Below are 18551 nucleotides of genomic sequence, written 5' to 3' on the forward strand. Positions count from 1 at the left end.
CCATCTCTTTCAGGCCAGCAAGTCTGGTCTTCCTTTTTGAATCAGAATTTTGTCCGACGTTTTTCTCCAGCTCTGTCAGGGACCTTCTGCTGTGATCCCTGTCAGAGCAGTCAGTGGTGGTAGCTGGGCACCATCTGATTGTACTAGACTCTGTCTGGTGGAGGCCATGGTAGATGTGGTCCATTAGTCCTTTGGACTAAACTTTCCCTTGTATCTTTAGTTTTCTTCATTCTTCCTTGCTCCCGAAGGGGTGAGACCAGTGGAGTATCCTAGACGGCTGCTCACAGGCTTTAAGACCACAGATGCTACTCACCAAAGTAGAATGTAGAACATTTTCTTTATATACTATGTTATGCCAATTGAGCTAGAAGCTTCCCGCGACTATGCTCCTCACGGCCCTCAGCCCAGCAATTCCCTCAGGGAGTTAGACATCCTCCAATCTTGAAAGTCAAAATTATCTCCAGGCATTTTTAAGTGTCTACTGGGGGAGCAAAATTGGCTCCCATAGAGAACCACTGTTCTAGATTACCCTATAAGTGAAAACACAGGACTCAAAGAAGCATACTATCTCTACCACTGTTTCTCTACCACCTGCCTGTCAGTTCGTCATGCTCTGGTGGCTTGCATGTTTCTGTGATGCTAGAAGCTGTGCTACCAGTATTTCAGATACCAGCAGGATCACCCACAGTGAACAGGTTTCAGTGGAGCTTCCAGACTAAGAGAGACTGGGAAGAAAGCCCTGGCAATTTATTTTAGAAAACTAGCCTATGAAAACCTTGTAGATCACAATAGGATGTTGTTTGATACGGTCCTGGGAGACGAGCCTCTTAGGTTGGAAGGCACTACACCACAGCTGCAGCAGTGGACTCAACCATACCAATGATGTTGAAGATGGCACAGGACCTGGCAACCCTTTTGTTCTGTTGTATGTAAGGTCGCCAAGAGTTGGAGCTGACTCAACAGCAGCAACTATCACTATTCCTATTAAAATGATCCTCCACAAAACGTCAACCAGCAACATTGACCCAGACGGAGGTAGAGACTCGCACAGCTGGACGGGCCTTTGGGTGATGTGAAGCTTATCTTCTTTATTGTATGTATAGGACCCTGAGACTCCAAGAGGGGTGCTGATTTACTTAAAACCACACCGTTGGTTTGTGTCAGGCCTGAAAATTGATCTTTTCCTACTTGCATGCTGTCCTTCCTTCCTGTCTAATGATAACTGGGCCTCAGCAAACCTTAGATATAAATCTTAATTTTCTAGGAAATGGGGTGAGTTTGCATTGTCTTAGTCCATGGGACTGACAATGGTACTGCCAAGATAAAACACCACTCCTACCCAGGGGAAGCCCTGGTGGCATAGTGGTTAAGTGCTACAGCTGCTAACCAAAAGGTCGCCAGTTTGAATCCGCCAGGTGCTCCTTGGGAACACTATGAGGCAGTTCTGCTCTGCCCTATAGGGTTGCTATGAGTCAGAACTGACTTGACGGCAGCAGGCTTGGTTTTGGTTTTTGTCCCAACCTAGGCAATTGCCTAGTGGGGGAATCTAGATGTTGGACTTCCATTTTCTATGTTAAATGACTCATGCAGCTATGCTAACAGTCTAAAGACTGAACATTTAAAGTGTACAGGAGCCCTGGTGGCACTGTGGTTAAGCTCTTGGCTGCTAACCAAAAGGCTGGCAGTTCAAACCCACCAGCCAGCCCAAGAGAGGAAGACGTGGCTGTCGGCTTCCGTAAAGATTCCAGCCTTGGAGACCCTATGGGGCAGTTTTACTTTATCCTGTAGGGTTGCTATGAGTCTGAATTGACTTGACAGGATGTTCAATATAAATATGCAGAATCCAGTCACACTGCCTGGGTTCAAATTCTGCCTCAGTCACTTACTAGCTGTGTGACCGTCAGCAACTTAGGTAACTTCTCTAATATGAGTTTCCGTATTTGAGGAGAAAAGTGGAGATAATTTTACCTAACTCAGAAGATTGCCAGGCAGATAAAACGAGGCAATGTGTCTAAGTAGTTGAACATAGTTTCTAATATATAGAGCCAAAACCAAACCAAACCCATTGCTGTTGAGTCTAAATACAAGCGCTATTATTTTTGCTACTATTATTAAATTTAAATGGTTTCCAAATGAGCTAAATGTACATGAAGAAACCTGGACATCATTCTTTGTAAAACACAGAACAAAAAGTCTAAGTAAATGATAAAGATATATGATTTAAAATGGAGAGTTCTCCTGTGGCTAGAATTGAGAAGATCTATGTGGAAATGTCCAAGGAATCTTATCCCATAGAAAGTGTTTTAAGATATATCTTCAGAATACATTTAGTATTAATTTGGTGCTAAAATAAGACACACGAGCACTAGTCTGTGTCTATGTATGTGAAAAATACACTGATATTGTCTGTTGTTTTTTTTTTATTTCATTGCTTGAATGACTTTTGTATGCTCTGCCCCTCTACAGGGAACTCTGGTGGTGTAGTGTTTAAGAGCTACTGCTGCTAACCAAAAGGTTGGCATTTCGAATCCATCAGGCATTCCTCGGAAACTATATAGGGCAGTTCTTTTCTGTCCTATAGGTTCACAATGAATTGGAATCAACTCAACGGCAATGGGTTTGGTTTGCGTTTGCCCCTCTCCATGACTCCCAGTCTTCACCGCTAGTGTTGGTAATAAGAGTCAAATACAATGCAAATTGCCTGGTACTTTTGCCCTAACCAATTCAATAATTTTCTTTGTCTTGAGATTCTGAGCTATTAATAAATTGTAATAAACGATTCCAATGTGCCTTGTACTTGGAAGAGGGATGAAAAATGCCATGCCATCTTTGTAAACTTTTTGAAATGAAAACGAGAGATGGGAGAGAGGCACGGGAACAGCTACAACTTGTAGACTTTGGAATCATTTCAGAAGTTGTCTGGTATCTTAGCTCTATCTTTGAAAATGATAATAATAAAACCAGTACTGTCAATTTCATTTAGCCTCTTGGCACTGAACATATGAAAATATCCAGGCCTATAATTTTGTTGCCTTGCTATTGGACTTTATTGGTATCCATCTGAGGGTTCTTGGCTTTTTGATTTTTGTGCAAAATACAGACCCAATGTTTTCTGCTTGCTGTCTTAGCATTTCATAAAGATTCCTTGACATTTTACTATAAGATACTAATGTATTATAAACCAAAAAAAACCAAACCCATTGCCATCGAGTCAATTCCAGCTCATAATGTACTATACTACACTTATATGTGCAATGAGGAGTAATACATTATTTAATATTGTTTTTAATTAAAAGAAAAAATATGTATATTCACTATGGTATTAGAATGAGCAACAATTGAAATCCTGCTGTTCACTATGCAAAATACCCTGCTTCTCTGCATAATAAATAGCAAATCCTCATTGTTTGTCATCTGGTTACTCAGGTCCTGATAATTCCTCATGTGGAAATTAATTAATCCATGCCCTGTTTTAAAGGAAACCGAATGAAGTAGAAAGAGTATTGGGTTTGAAGTTAAAAGAGCCTAATCTAACCCACCTACTGGCTATGTGTGCTTGGGTAAGACACAGTTTTTAAGTCTATAAAACAAAGGGAAAATGATCTATTCTGCTTGCCCATGTGAGAATCCAGGTGAGATATATGAGGTGTACTTTGTAAAATGTGAAGCACGATGCAAAGGTAAAATATTATTGAGAAAGACAAGGACATCTAAACTGCATCACCAGTGTTCAGACAAGTCTGAGCATGTCTACTGATGGGTGACGCAACTTCCCAAGAGGTTGTTTGGATGAGAGACTTGGAGCCTGCTGGAATAAAAATTGTAGTAAGACAAGATTGAATCAGGCATGACACTCAAGCCAGTAAAAAAAAAGTTGGTCATTTGAGAAAATGAATGATATCAATACCAGTGGCGATAATCATTATATTTCTCCTCTGGTCCAGCCCTTTTGGCCTCATATGTGAGTTCCATGGAAGAGAAGATAGGAGCTCTATGGAAAAACCAGTAGAGCTTATGAAGTGTTAGATACAAGCAGCAGCTGTTGGAGACCATTTTTACGGAGTGAAATTCTGAAAGTGCAAATAGCCATTCTTCTCACGCACCACAAGAGAACATCATTCAGTCTGACAACTCAGACGTTCCAGTTCGTCACTGCCATGGTGGCGCCTGGCTCTGCAGACGTTTCCAGGTAATCAGTAAAAAAGTTGGTGAGCATCTGTGTCAGCCCCTGGCAGCCACCCAAACTATCGGATGCAGTAGAGTTAGAGTGGCTACCCATTGCCTAATGGCTCGTGCTTATACAGAATAACCCTGAGTCCCAAGCTTGGGCTAACTGTGGCAATATCTCTGCTATATGGACCTCTCCTTTCCTGCAGTGGCCAATTATCTAGGGTACACACCTGATCTAAGCATGGACCATAAGATTTGTTTTATATTAAATTTGATATAATTTAAATTTTAATGAAGAGATAGAGATTGAAGGTCACCAAAGCTTACTCACATGCTGAATTTTTCTGGGTCTGCCCTGATTCTTGCTCTTAATGAGACTTGTTTGTTCAGTTATTCTTTCGATTCCCAATATAATGCTGGTATTCTTTTAAAATAAGGAGCCCTGGTGGAACAGTGGTTAACATGCTCAGCTGCTAACCAAAAGGTCAGTGGTTTGAACCCACCAGCCACTCTGTGGGAGCAAAGACCTGGTGCTTTGCTCCCGTAAAGATTACAGCCTATGAGAATCCTTAAGACAGTTCTACTCTGTCCTATTGAGTGGCTATGCATCAGAATCGGCTCAAAGGTGCACAAAAACAATATTATTTCAATAAATTTCATTAGAATCAGTTTCTGTTGTTTCCAACCAAAAAAAATCTTCACTAATACATGTGGGAGGAGGACTTTACAGGTGATTAGGCTTTGACTTTAGGTGATGGGAGGGAAAGTTAGCGATATATGAGTTACTTATGATTTTATTCAACAGTTTGAAGCCATGTCTTTATACAGAGTACACTATTACCTGACTAGTTGGCGTAGACACCAGGCCCTGTTGATATAACAGTTCTCGACCTCAGTGTTGCAAGGCTGGAGACAAAGAGCCAGAGTATTAAAAAATAGATTGGAGATTTTATATAACCCTCAGCCTCTCTTATCTATAAAGCAGACTGAGATGTGAACTCTTTATTAGTGGGTGTGTGTTTGTATTGGTTTTCTATTGCTGCTGTAACCAATTACCACTAACTTAGCGGCTTAAAACAGCACAAATTTATTATCTTACAGTTTTGGAGGCCAGAAGTCTAAAATGGGTCAGCAGGGCTATGTTTCTTCTGGAGCCTCTAGGGGAAAATCTGTTTCCTTATCTTTTCCAGCTTCTAGAGGCTGCCTAGACAGCTGGATGGTACAAAAGGCCAAGCGCTTGACTACTAGCAGAAAGGTTAGCAGTTCAGTCCCATCCATAGGCACTTTGGAAGACAGCCCTGGTGATCTGCTCTGAAAGGGCACAGCCTTGGAAAGTCTTTGGAGCAGTTCTTCTTTGTACACATGAAGTCACTATGCATGAAATCAACTTGATGGCCACCAACAAGAGACCGGCTACAGTTCTTGGCTCATGGCCCCCTTCCTCAAGTCACTTTCCTTCTTTCTGTGCATCTTCTCTAACTCTGACCTTCCTTCCTCCCTCTTATAAGGACTCTTTTGATTCCACTGGGCCCACATGGATAATCCAGAATAATCTCCCCATCTCAAAAGCCTTAATTTAATCACATCTGCAAAGTTCCTTATGCCACATAAGGTAACATGTTCATATGTTCTGGGATTACGATGTGAACATCTTTGGGAATATGGCCCTATTGGTGTGTTATGACTAAGGACTAAAGGTTGAGGACTCTTGGACTGGAATCCAAAAGAGAGAGAGACTATACATTTGTTATCTTCAAATTTTGCATCCAATAGCTTCTTCTCTCCCAATTGAAGATACGAGAAGTGGCAAAACTAACCAAAGATCAGAAGGAATACCACCAAGAGCCCAAGAATATTAATTACTGAGAATAAGTACATGAATACAACAAAGTCTCTGTTGATAAAGAATTTTTTTTTTTTTAGTGAAAGGAGATAAATAATAAATACACTACACATTCAGATATATTTTAAGGTGGATCCTACAGTGTTCATCAATAAATTAGCATGAAAAGAAGGCAGCAGTCAAGACTTCAGTCTTAACTGAGCATCTGTTAAGTGAATCACACAGCAGTAGGCACTGTAAAGACACCAGTAACAAGGTAGAGGCCAAATCCTCCCTCAATGATCAAGAGTTTAGTAAAAGCATAGACTCAAAAGAATATGAACCCATAAGTTGTTGTTGTTGTTGTTTGGTGCCTTCACGTCGGTTCCAGCTCAAGGCAACCCTATGTACAACAGAATGAAACACAGTTTGCTAACCATCACAATCATTGCTATATTTGAGCCCATTGTTGCAGCCAATGTGTCAGTCATCTTACGGAGGGTCTTCCTCTTTTTTCACTGATCTTCTACTTTGTCAAGCATGATGTCCTTCTCCAGGGACTCATCCCATCTGATAACATGTCCAAAGTATATAAGACAAAGTCTCACCATCCTTGCTTCTAAAGAGCATTCTGACTGTACTTCTCCCAAGACAGATTTGATCATTCTTCTGGCTGCCCACGGTATACTTAATATTCTTCACCAAGACCATAATTCAAAGGCATCAATTTTTCTTCAGCCTTCCTTGTTCCTTATCCAGCTTTTGCATGCATATGAGGCAATTAAAAATAAGCTGCGCTTGAGTCAGGCACACCTTAGTCTTCAAAGTGAAATCTTTGCTTTGTAACACTTTAAAGAGGTCTTTTGCAGCAGATTTGCCCAATGCAATATGTCATTTAATTTCTTGACTGCGGCTTCCATGGGTGTTCATTGTGGATTCAAGTAAAATGAAGTCCTTGACAACTTCAACCTTTTCTCTGTTTATCGAAATGTTGCTTATTGGTCCAGTTGTGAGGATTTTTGTTTTCTCTATGTGAAATAGAATTCATACTGAAGGCTGTAGTCTTTGCTTTTCATCAGTCAGTGCTTCAGGTTCTCTTCACTTTGAGCAAGCAAGGTTGTGTTATCTGCATAATGCAGGTTGTTAATGAATCTTCCTCCAATCCTAATGTTGCGTTCTTCTTCACATCGTCCAGCTTCTTGGGTTATTTGCTGAGCATACAGATTGAATAAATATGATGAAGGGATACTACACTGATACACACCTTTCCTGACTTTATACCACGCAGTATCCCCTTGTTCAGTCTGAACAACTACCTCTTGATCTATGTACAGGTTCCTCATGAGCACAATTAAGTGTCCTGGAATCCCCATTCTTCCAATGTTATCCATAATTTGTTATGACCCACACAGTCGAATGCTTTTGCATAGTCAATAAAACACAGATAAACATCTTTAAGGTATTCTCTGCTTTCAGCCAAAATCCATCCAACAACAGCAATGATATCCTTCATTCCATGTCCTTTTTGAATCCAGCTTGAATTTCTGGTAATTCCCTGTCAGAGTACTGCTGCAACCGTTTTTGAATGACCTCCAGCAAAATTTTACTTTTGTGTGATATTAATAATATTGTTTGATAATTTCCACATTCAGTTGAATCATGTTTCTTTGGAATAGGCACAAATATGGATCTCTTCCAGCCAGTTGGCCAGTTAGCTGTCTTCCCAAATTTCTTCACATAGACAAGCGAGCACCTCCAGCTCTGCATCCATTTGTTGAAACATCTCAATTGGTATTCCATCAATTCCTGGAGCCTTGTTTTTTGCCAATGCCTTCAGTGCAGCTTGGACTTCCTCCTTCAGTACCATCGGTTCTTGATCATATGCTACCTCCTAAAATGGTAGAACATCAACCAATCCTTTTTGGTACAGTGATTCTGTATATTCTTTGTGTATTCTTTTGATGCTTCCTTCACTGTTCAGTACTTTCCCCTTAGAATCCTTCAATATTACAATTTGAGTCTTGAATTTTTTTCTTCAGTTCTTTCAGCTTGAGAACTGTTAAGCGTGTTCTTCCCTTTTGGTTTTCTAACCCCAGGTCTTTGCACATGTCAGTATAATACTTTTCTTTGTCCTCTCAAGATGCCCTTTGAAATCATCTGTTTAGCTCTTTTACTTCATCATTTCTTCCTTTCACTTTAGCTACTGTATGTTCAAGAGCAAGTTTCGGTCTTCTGACAACCATTTTGGTCTTTTCCTCCTTTCCTGTCTTTTGAATGAACCCATAAAGAGAGGAAAACCTGGTGGCGTAGTGGTTAAGTGCTACAGGTGCTAACCAAAAGGTCAGCAGTTCAAATCCACCAGGTACTCCTTGGAAACTCTACAGGGCAGTTCTACTCTGCCTTATAGGGTCGCTATGAGTTGGAGTCGACTCGATGGCAATGGGTTTGGTTTTTTTGTTTTTTTTTTTTTTAGATAAATGAAAATCTGATGCATGCTACCACTTGGATGAACATTGAAAACATTATACTGAGTAAAATAAGTCAGTCAAAAAGGACAAATATTGTATGATTCCATTTATATGAAATGCCTAGAATAGGCAAATGCACAGAGAACAAAGTTTATTAGTTGGTTCCAGGGACTGGTGGAGAGGTAGATGGGAGTTACTGTTGAAATGGTACTGAGTTTCCATTTGTAGTGAGGAAAAATTTTGGAAATGAATAGTGGTGTTGGTAGCACAACATGATGAATGTAATTAATGTCAATGAATTGTATGATTAAAATGGAAAGCTTTGTGTTATATATATTCCCCCACAACAAAATTCAAAAGAAATATGTATATATACATATATAAACAACACGTATGTATGCACAACACAAAAAGAGTTCTATTATGAACAAGAAAGAAACAAATGGCCAATAAATTTTACAAAGATGCTCAAATTCAGTGCTCATCAAAGACATGTAAATTAAACTGATGAGATAATATTTTTTTCCACAATATTGGGAAAGTTAAGGGACTGGTAGTAAAAATCAAAAGGATGATGAGTATACCTGAAAAGCTGTACCACTCAATAAAGGGACAGTGCATCTTATACTGGCAAAGTGGCAGGGAAGTAGGTATAGTACTTGAAACTGCTGTTGATGGCAGTGGAAATTGGTATTAACTTTTCAGAAAAAAAAAAAAAAGTTTCTACATCTCTTAAAATTAAAAATGTGCCCAAACAGTAACCCAGCTAGAACATATTTAAATGTAGACGAAAATTGCAGAGGTATTACAAAGAGGTAGATTCAGAAGGTTCATTACAGTATTATTTATAAGAATAGGGGAAAATAACAACCAATTTAAATGCCTCTTAACAGAATACTCACTAAATGGACTATGCACATCCAGATAACAAATACCCCTAATGAAAAGGAGTAGGTAGATTTATATGTACTGGTTTATGTTGTTGTTAGCTGCCATCCAGTCAATTTTCAACTCATTGTGATCCCATTAGAATGACCCCATAGGGTTTTCTAGGCTGTAATAATTATGGAAGCAGATCACCAGGTCTTTCTCCTGTGGAGCCACTGGGTGGATTCAAACAGCCAACCTTTCATTTAGCAGCCAAGTACTTAACCATTGCATCACCAGGTCTCCTTGTACTGACGTGTAAACACGTTAAAAACACATTGTCAGTGTGTTGTAGGGTGAAAACACTACAAAGTTTAGTAAAGCAAAAAGAAAGGTTTTATTCAACATGTATTCAAAGAGGCAAAAGTAGGAAACAGGCAAGCATGCTGCCACAGCCATGTCTGCCTGAGTCCAAGAAAATATTACACAGTAGGCAAGAATGGGAAAATGGACAAGCATGCTGTCATAGCCATGTCTGCCAGAGTCCAAGGAACTTTGTAGAATCATCAGTACCTATTAACATTACAAGTGGGCAAAACCATTGAAAGCTCTTCACCTTTTCACAGATTGGCTAAAAACTGCTAAATCATTGTGATTTTACATTTTGAATTGTCTTTCTTGATAATCATTGGTACAGGTTTCAGTAATGACAGTCAAGAGGGTCTAACAAACCTTACTATTCACTAAATGCTAACAGAAAAAGATAAGAGTGGAAAGTAAGTAGGTCTTTTGTGCTGTGTTTCATGATTTGTTTATGTGAAAAGTTTCTAAAAGATGTTTTCCAAGATTATCCTAGCTATTCTCTTTACACCTCAGGGCTCAGTTGATGTGTCCTTGTGAGTCCTTGTGAGTCCAGCTCCAGCTCGGTCACATTCTAGGAGAGGGAAAAATGATGGCTCCAATATTAACTCTTAAATCAAGTGAAAATATGTTGCAAAAAATTAGGCACAGTGTAATATAATTTATTTCTGAAATCTTTACAAAACAAGTTATAGACATCCTTATGTACTGTCATGGATTGAATTACGTCCCCTCAAAAATGTGTGTATCAATTGGGCTGGGCCATGGTTCTGGGTACTGTGTAATTTTCCTATGTGTTGTAAATCCTGCCTCTATGATGTTAATGAGGGAGGATGGGCAGCAGTTGTGTTAGTGAGGGAGGACTCAATCTACAGGATTGGATTGTTCTTTGAGGCAACCTCTTAAGATATAAAAGATAGAAGCAAGCAGAGAGACAAGGGGACCTCATACCACCAAGAAAGCAGCACTAGGAGCAGAGCACGTCCTTTGGACCCACCGGTCCCTGTGCCTGAGAAGCTCTTCAACCATGGGAAGATTGAGGACAAGGACTTTCCTCCAGAGTCAGCAAAGAGAGAGAGCCTTCCCCTGGAGCTGATACCCTGAATTTGGACTTGTAACCTACTTTACTGTGAGAAAATAAACTTCTCTTTGTTAAAGCCATCCACTTGTGGTATTTCTATTATAGCAGCACTAGATAACTAAGACATGTACATAAAAAAAAAAATGTACATAGGTAAGTAAAATCATGAAAAAGATGTGGACAAAAATGTAGCAAAATGCCTACAGTTGTTCTGTGTAGAAGTAGAGATCTATTAGGATGGAGAATCAAAGAGGGCATTTACTTTACTGGCATTGCTTCAGCATTGTAAATGTATATTGCATTAATGCATAATTTGAGTAACTAAAAATTAAAGCAGTTATAAATATAAAAGTGAGGTGGGGACAAGATAGCAGAGTAGTTAGATGCTTCTAGTGAACCCTCTTACAACAAAGACCAAAAAAAAAAAAAAAAAACAAGTGAAACGATAATATTTATGACAATCTAGGAGCCTGAACATCAAAGACAAAGTTACAAAATGGACTGAGTGGCAGGGGGAGGGAGAAATGGTTCAGAAACGGAGAGGAATTGCCAGACCTGAGTCACTGGGAGCCCTCAGGCACCATTCCTGGGAGTGACTGTGGCAGAGCTCCAGATGCAGATTCCTCAGGGAGAAGCAGAGAGCTGCACAGCTTAGTCACACCTCCAGAACCAGAGAAGAACGGCACCCTCGGCAAAAACTAAGTACTTGCGTATATTTTACTGTACCCCCAGCCCCCAAGTTGGCTTCGGTGGCTGTTGGTTTCCTTGGGCCTGAGATAGGTCCAGCTGCTTGATCTGAGCCATTCTCCCAGCTTTGGAGAAAGAATAAATCCACAATCAGAGGAAAAGATAATCTGCCAACTCCATTAAACTGGGGAGCTCAGGACAGAAGCAGCTCCTGTCCAGGCATAAACGGTTGGAGGGCTTTGAAAACCTTTCCCCTTGCATGGACTTGTGTGGGCCTATTTCAGGAGAATAGGCCATTCTTGGCAGACTGCAACTGTTTCAGCTGTCTGGTGGAGAGGTGGGTGTTTGATGTCTGTCACCGCTTTGCCTATTAAACAGGGTCCTCACCTACCCACATCAGGGTCCTAAGGACTGGTGGCTCCACTCAGGTCACCCAGCCACCCGCAACAGGAGTCCAAGGATAATTGGTACCTCCCAGTCCTTACAACCAAAAGCATTGGGTGCCCATGGTCAGTCTGCAGAACCCACCCACCTGTATGCTCTAGGGAACAGGGATGCGCTTTCCTCACAGACACTCAGGGAACAGTTGTCAGCCCCTTGCCTTGTTCAGAGCATGACACCCTGCTGCAACCAAATACCAGTACCTACACCAATCACCCCTGCCCCTCTAAGACTGCAGGACAGAGCCTTTACCACACACTTGATGACCTACTACTGGAATACCGGAGCTGAACCCATACAAGAAAAGTGAATGTATTTCTAGGCTGATATACCTGATATCAGCTCTAGCCATCTGGTGACAGGATGTTAGAACTTCAAAGGTGAGAATAATAAGCTAGCTCACTCAAACAACATATTTGGGCATATCAAAACAAAACAAAACAAGAAGGTAGGATACACTAAGGAAACATAAAATAAACTAATACAATAACTTATAGATGGCTCAGAGACAACAGTCATATCAAATCATATAAAGAAGCAGACCATGATCAATTCAACAAACTCTCAAAACAAAGAATCAAGGGATCTTCTGGATGAAGGTGCCTTTCTGGAATTATCTGTTGCAGAATATAAAAGATTAATATACTGAACTCTTAAAGACATCAGGAATGAGATCAGGAAGGAGATCAGGTAATACGCAGAACAAGCCAAGGAACACATAGATCAAGTAGTTGAAGAAATTGAAAGGGTTATTGAAGAGCATAATGAAAAAATTAATAAGCTGCAAAAATCCAGAGAAAGACAGCAATCAGAAATTCAGAACCTTAAAAATAAAATTACAGAATTAGACAACTCAATAGAAAGTCAGAGAAATGGAACTGAGCAAGTGGAAGGCAGAATTGGTGAGCTTGAAGGTAAAGCACTTGGCACCAACATATTTGAAGAAAAATCAGATAAAAGAACTTAAAAAAAAAAAAAATGAAGAAACCCTAAGAATCATGTGGGACTCTATCAAGAGAAATAACCTAAGAGTGATTGGAGTACCAGAACAAGGAGGGATAACAGAAAATACAGAGAGAATTGTTGAAGATTTGTTGGCAGAAAACTTCCCTGATATCGTGAAAGATGAGAAGATATGTATCCGAGATGTTCATCGAACTCCACATAAGGCAAATGTTAAAAGAAAGTTACCAAGACATATTATAATCAAACTTTCCAAAACCAAGAGAGAATTTTAAGAGCAGCTAGGGATAAATGAAAACTCATCTACAAAGGAGAGTCAATAAGAATAAGCTCGGACTACTCAGCAGAAACCATGCAGGCAAGAAGGCAATGGGATGATTTATATAAAAAATTGAAGGAAAAAAAATATTGCCAGCCAAGAATCATATATCCAGCAAAACTGTCTATCAAGTGTGTAGGCAAAACTAGATCATCTCCAGATAAACAGAAGTTTAGGGAATTCGTAAAAGCAGACCAAAACTACAAGAAACACTGAAGGGATTTCTTTGGTTAGAAAATTGATAATATCAGATATCAACCCAAGACTAGAACACTGGACAGAGCGATCAGATGTCAACCCAGATAAGGAAATCACAAAAATAAATCAAGATAAAAACACATTCAAAACAGAGAAAAACCGGGAGGCGGAGCCAAGATGGCGGACTAGGCAGACGCTACCTCGGATCCCTCTTACAACAAAGACACGGAAAAACAAGTGAATCGATCACATACATAACAATCTACGAACCCTGAACAACAAACACAGATTTAGAGACGGAGAACGAACTAATACGGGGAAGCAGCGATTGTTTCCAGAGCCTGGAGCCAGCATACCAGTCAGGTACGGCACAAGCACAGAGACCTGCTCCACCCCCCTGAACTAACCCCAGGAGGGGGACTAGCCGGTTCCACGGGCGGCGTGGGACGCAGCCGTTAGGAGAAGTCCCCGGGAGGCAGTGACTGATCTTGGAGCAGAAAGAGCAGCACCCGAGCCGGGGAACCGTCCCACAGGGATTTGGACTGCACGCAGGTACGCCATAAACACGGAGAGTTGCTCCACCCCCTGAACTAACCCCGGGAAGGTGACCATCCGGGTCGCGCGGGCGGCGTGGGACGCAGCCGGTAGGAGAAGTCCCCGGGAGGCAGCGACTGGTATTGGAGCGGGGAGAACAGCGTTCCAGCCGGGACACTCGGTCGCGGCACAAGCACGGGGAGCTACTCCACCCATCTGAACTAACCCCGGGAGGGGGCCCACCTGGTTCACGGGGGCGGCACGGCCACGCGGCTGGAGGGACGAGAAGTCCCCGGGAGGCAGCGACTGATTTTGGAGTCGAGAGTGCACCGTCCCAGTAGGGGAGCCTTGACGCTGGGCGTGGGGCTGGAAGCGGAGGATCTGACCGTGACTCCAGCGGGCCAGACCCCCCGGGGGCAATCTCCACACAGACAGCACACATAGGCGACGCGCCCGCGGGAATCTCAGATATAATAGTCTTTCCAAGCAAGACAAGCAACTCTGGCTATATTCTGAGGTGCTACTCTCCTATCTCTCTGTTCCCTCCCCCACCCTCCCCAGGCGGCTTCATTAACATCTGAATAGCCTGAGCCAGAGGGAGAACTCTGATAGGGATCTGACTGCAGTTTTTTTTTAGCGGATTTTCTGGAAAAACTAGTTTCCCAGTGATGGCTCGGAGACAACAATCCATATCAAACCACTTAAAGAAGCAGACCGTGACAGCTTCTCCAACTCCCCAAACAAAAGAATCAAAATCTTTCCCAAATGAAGATACAATTTTGGAATTATCAGATACAGAATATAAAAAACTAATTTACAGAATGCTTAATGATATCACAAATGAAATTAGGATATCTGCAGAAAAAGCCAAGGAACACACTGATAAAACTGTTGAAGAACTCAAAAAGATTATTCAAGAACATACTGGAAAAATTAATAAGTTGCAAGAATCCATAGAGAGACAACATGTAGAAATCCAAAAGATTAACAATAAAATAACAGAATTAGACAACACACTAGGAAGTCAGAGGAGCAGACTCGAGCAATTAGAATGCAGACTGGGACATCTGGAGGACCAGGGAATCAACACCAACATAGCTGAAAAAAAATCAGATAAAAGAATTAAAAAAAATGAAGAAACCCTAAGAATTATGTGGGACTCTATCAAGAAGGATAACCTGCGGGTGATTGGAGTCCCAGAACAGGGAGGGGGGACAGAAAACACAGAGAAAATAGTTGAAGAACTTCTGACAGAAAACTTCCCTGACATCATGAAAAACGAAAGGATATCTATCCAAGATGCTCATCGAACCCCATTTAAGATTGATCCAAAAAGAAAAACACCAAGACATATTATCATCAAACTCACCAAAACCAAAGATAAACAGAAAATTTTAAAAGCAGCCAGGGAGAAAAGAAAGGTTTCCTTCAAGGGAGAATCAATAAGAATATGTTCTGACTACTCAGCAGAAACCATGCAGGCAAGAAGGGAATGGGACGACATATACAGAACACTGAAGGAGAAGAACTGCCAACCAAGGATCATATATCCAGCAAAACTCTCTCTGAAATATGAAGGCGAAATTAAGATATTTACAGACAAACACAAGTTTAGAGAATTTGCAAAAACCAAACCAAAGCTACAAGAAATACTAAAGGATATTGTTTGGTCAGAGAACCAATAATATCAGATATCAGCACAACACAAGGTCACAAAACAGAACGTCCTGATATCAACTCAAATAGGGAAATCACAAAAACAAACAAATTAAGATTAATTAAAAAAAAATGCACATAACAGGGAATCATGGAAGTCAATAGGTAAAAGATCACAATAATCAAAAAGAGGGACTAAATACAGGAGGCATTGAACTGCCATATGGAGAGTGATACAAGGCGATATAGAACAATACAAGTTAGGTTTTTACTTAGAAAAATAGGGGTATATAATGAGGTAACCACAAAAAGGTATAACAACTCTATAACTCAAGACAAAAACCAAGAAAAACGTAACGACTCAACTAACATAAAGTCAAACACTATGAAAGTGAGGATCTCACAATTTACTAAGAAAAACGCCTCAGCACAAAAAAGTATGTGGAAAAATGAAATTGTCAACAACACACATAAAAAGGCATCAAAATGACAGCACTAAAAACTTATTTATCTATAATTACCCTGAATGTAAATGGACTAAATGCACCAATAAAGAGACAGAGAGTCACAGACTGGATAAAGAAACACGATCCATCTATATGCTGCCTACAAGAGACACACCTTAGACTTAGAGACACAAACAAACTAAAACTCAAAGGATGGAAAAAAGTATATCAAGCAAACAATAAGCAAAAAAGAAGAGGAGTAGCCATATTAATTTCTGACAAAATAGACTTTAGACTTAAATCCACCACAAAGGATAAAGAAGGACACTATATAATGATAAAAGGGACAATTGATCAGGAAGACATAACCATATTAAATATTTACGCACCCAATGACAGGGCTGCAAGATATATAAATCAAATTTTAACAGAACTGAAAAGCGAGATAGATACCTCCACAATTATAGTAGGAGACTTCAACACACCCCTTTCGGAGAAGGACAGGACATCCAGTAAGAAGCTCAACAGAGACACGGAAGATCTAATTACAACAATCAACCAACTTGACCTCATTGACTTATACAGAACTCTCCACCCAACTGCTGCAAAATATACTTTTTTTTCTAGCGCACATGGAACATTCTCTAGAATAGACCACATATTAGGTCATAAAACAAACCTTTGCAGAGTCCAAAACATCGAAATATTACAAAGCATCTTCTCAGACCACAAGGCAATAAAACTAGAGATCAATAACAGAAGAACGAGGGAAAAGAAATCAAATACTTGGAAAATGAACAATACCCTCCTGAAAAAAGACTGGGTTATAGAAGACATCAAGGAGGGAATAAGGAAATTCATAGACAGCAACGAGAATGAAAATACTTCCTATCAAAACCTCTGGGACACAGCAAAAGCAGTGCTCAGAGGTCAATTTATATCAATAAATGCACACATACAAAAAGAAGAAAGAGCCAAAATCAGAGAACTGTCCCTACAACTTGAACAAATAGAAAGTGAGCAACAAAAGAATCCATCAGGCACCAGAAGAAAACAAATAATAAAAATTAGAGCTGAACTAAATGAATTAGAGAACAGAAAAACAATTGAAAGAATTAACAAAGCCAAAAGCTGGTTCTTTGAAAAAATTAACAAAATTGATAAACCATTGGCTAGACTGACTAAAGAAATACAGGAAAGGAAACAAATAACCCGAATAAGAAATGAGAAGGACCACATCACAACAGAACCAAATGAAATTAAAAGAATCATTTCAGATTATTATGAAAAATTGTACTCTAACAAATTTGAAAACCTAGAAGAAATGGATGAATTCCTTGAAAAACACTACCTACCTAAACTAACACATTCAGAAGCAGAACAACTAAATAGACCCATAACAAAAAAAGAGATTGAAACGGTAATCAAAAAACTCCCAACAAAAAAAAGTCCTGGCCCGGACGGCTTCACTGCAGAGTTCTACCAAATTTTCAGAGAAGAGTTAACACCACTACTACTAAAGGTATTCCAAAGCATAGAAAATGACGGAATACTACCCAACTCATTCTATGAAGCCACCATCTCCCTGATACCAAAACCAGGTAAAGACATTACAAAAAAAGAAAATTATAGACCTATATCCCTCATGAACATTGATGCAAAAATCCTCAACAAAATTCTAGCCAATAGAATCCAACAACACATCAAAAAAATAATTCACCCTGATCAAGTGGGATTTATACCAGGTATGCAAGGCTGGTTTAATATCAGAAAAACCATTAATGTAATCCATCACATAAATAAAACAAAAGACAAAAACCACATGATCTTATCAATTGATGCAGAAAAGGCATTTGACAAAGTCCAACACCCATTTATGATAAAAACTCTTACCAAAATAGGAATTGAAGGAAAATTCCTCAACATAATAAAGGGCATCTATGCAAAGCCAACAGCCAATATCACTCTAAATGGAGAGAACCTGAAAGCATTTCCCTTGAGAACGGGAACCAGACAAGGATGCCCTTTATCACCGCTCTTATTCAACATCGTGTTGGAAGTCTTAGCCAGGGCAATCAGGCTAGACAAAGAAATAAAAGGTATCCGGATTGGCAAGGAAGAAGTAAAGTTATCACTATTTGCAGATGACATGATTATATACACAGAAAACCCTAAGGAATCCTCCAGAAAACTACTGAAACTAATAGAAGAGTTTGGCAGAGTCTCAGGTTATAAAATAAACATACAAAAATCACTTGGATTCCTCTACATCAACAAAAAGAACACCGAAGAGGAAATAACCAAATCAATACCATTCACGGTAGCCCCCAAGAAGATAAGATACTTAGGAATAAATCTTACCAAGGATGTAAAAGACCTATACAAAGAAAACTACAAAGCTCTACTACAAGAAATTCAAAAGGACATACTTAAGTGGAAAAACATACCTTGCTCATGGATAGGAAGACTTAACATAGTAAAAATGTCTATTCTACCAAAAGCCATCTATACATTTAACGCACTTCCGATCCAAATTCCA

The sequence above is a fragment of the Elephas maximus genome, chromosome 20, assembly GCF_024166365.1.
Source record: "Elephas maximus indicus isolate mEleMax1 chromosome 20, mEleMax1 primary haplotype, whole genome shotgun sequence".
Taxonomy (NCBI): Eukaryota; Metazoa; Chordata; class Mammalia; order Proboscidea; family Elephantidae; genus Elephas; species Elephas maximus.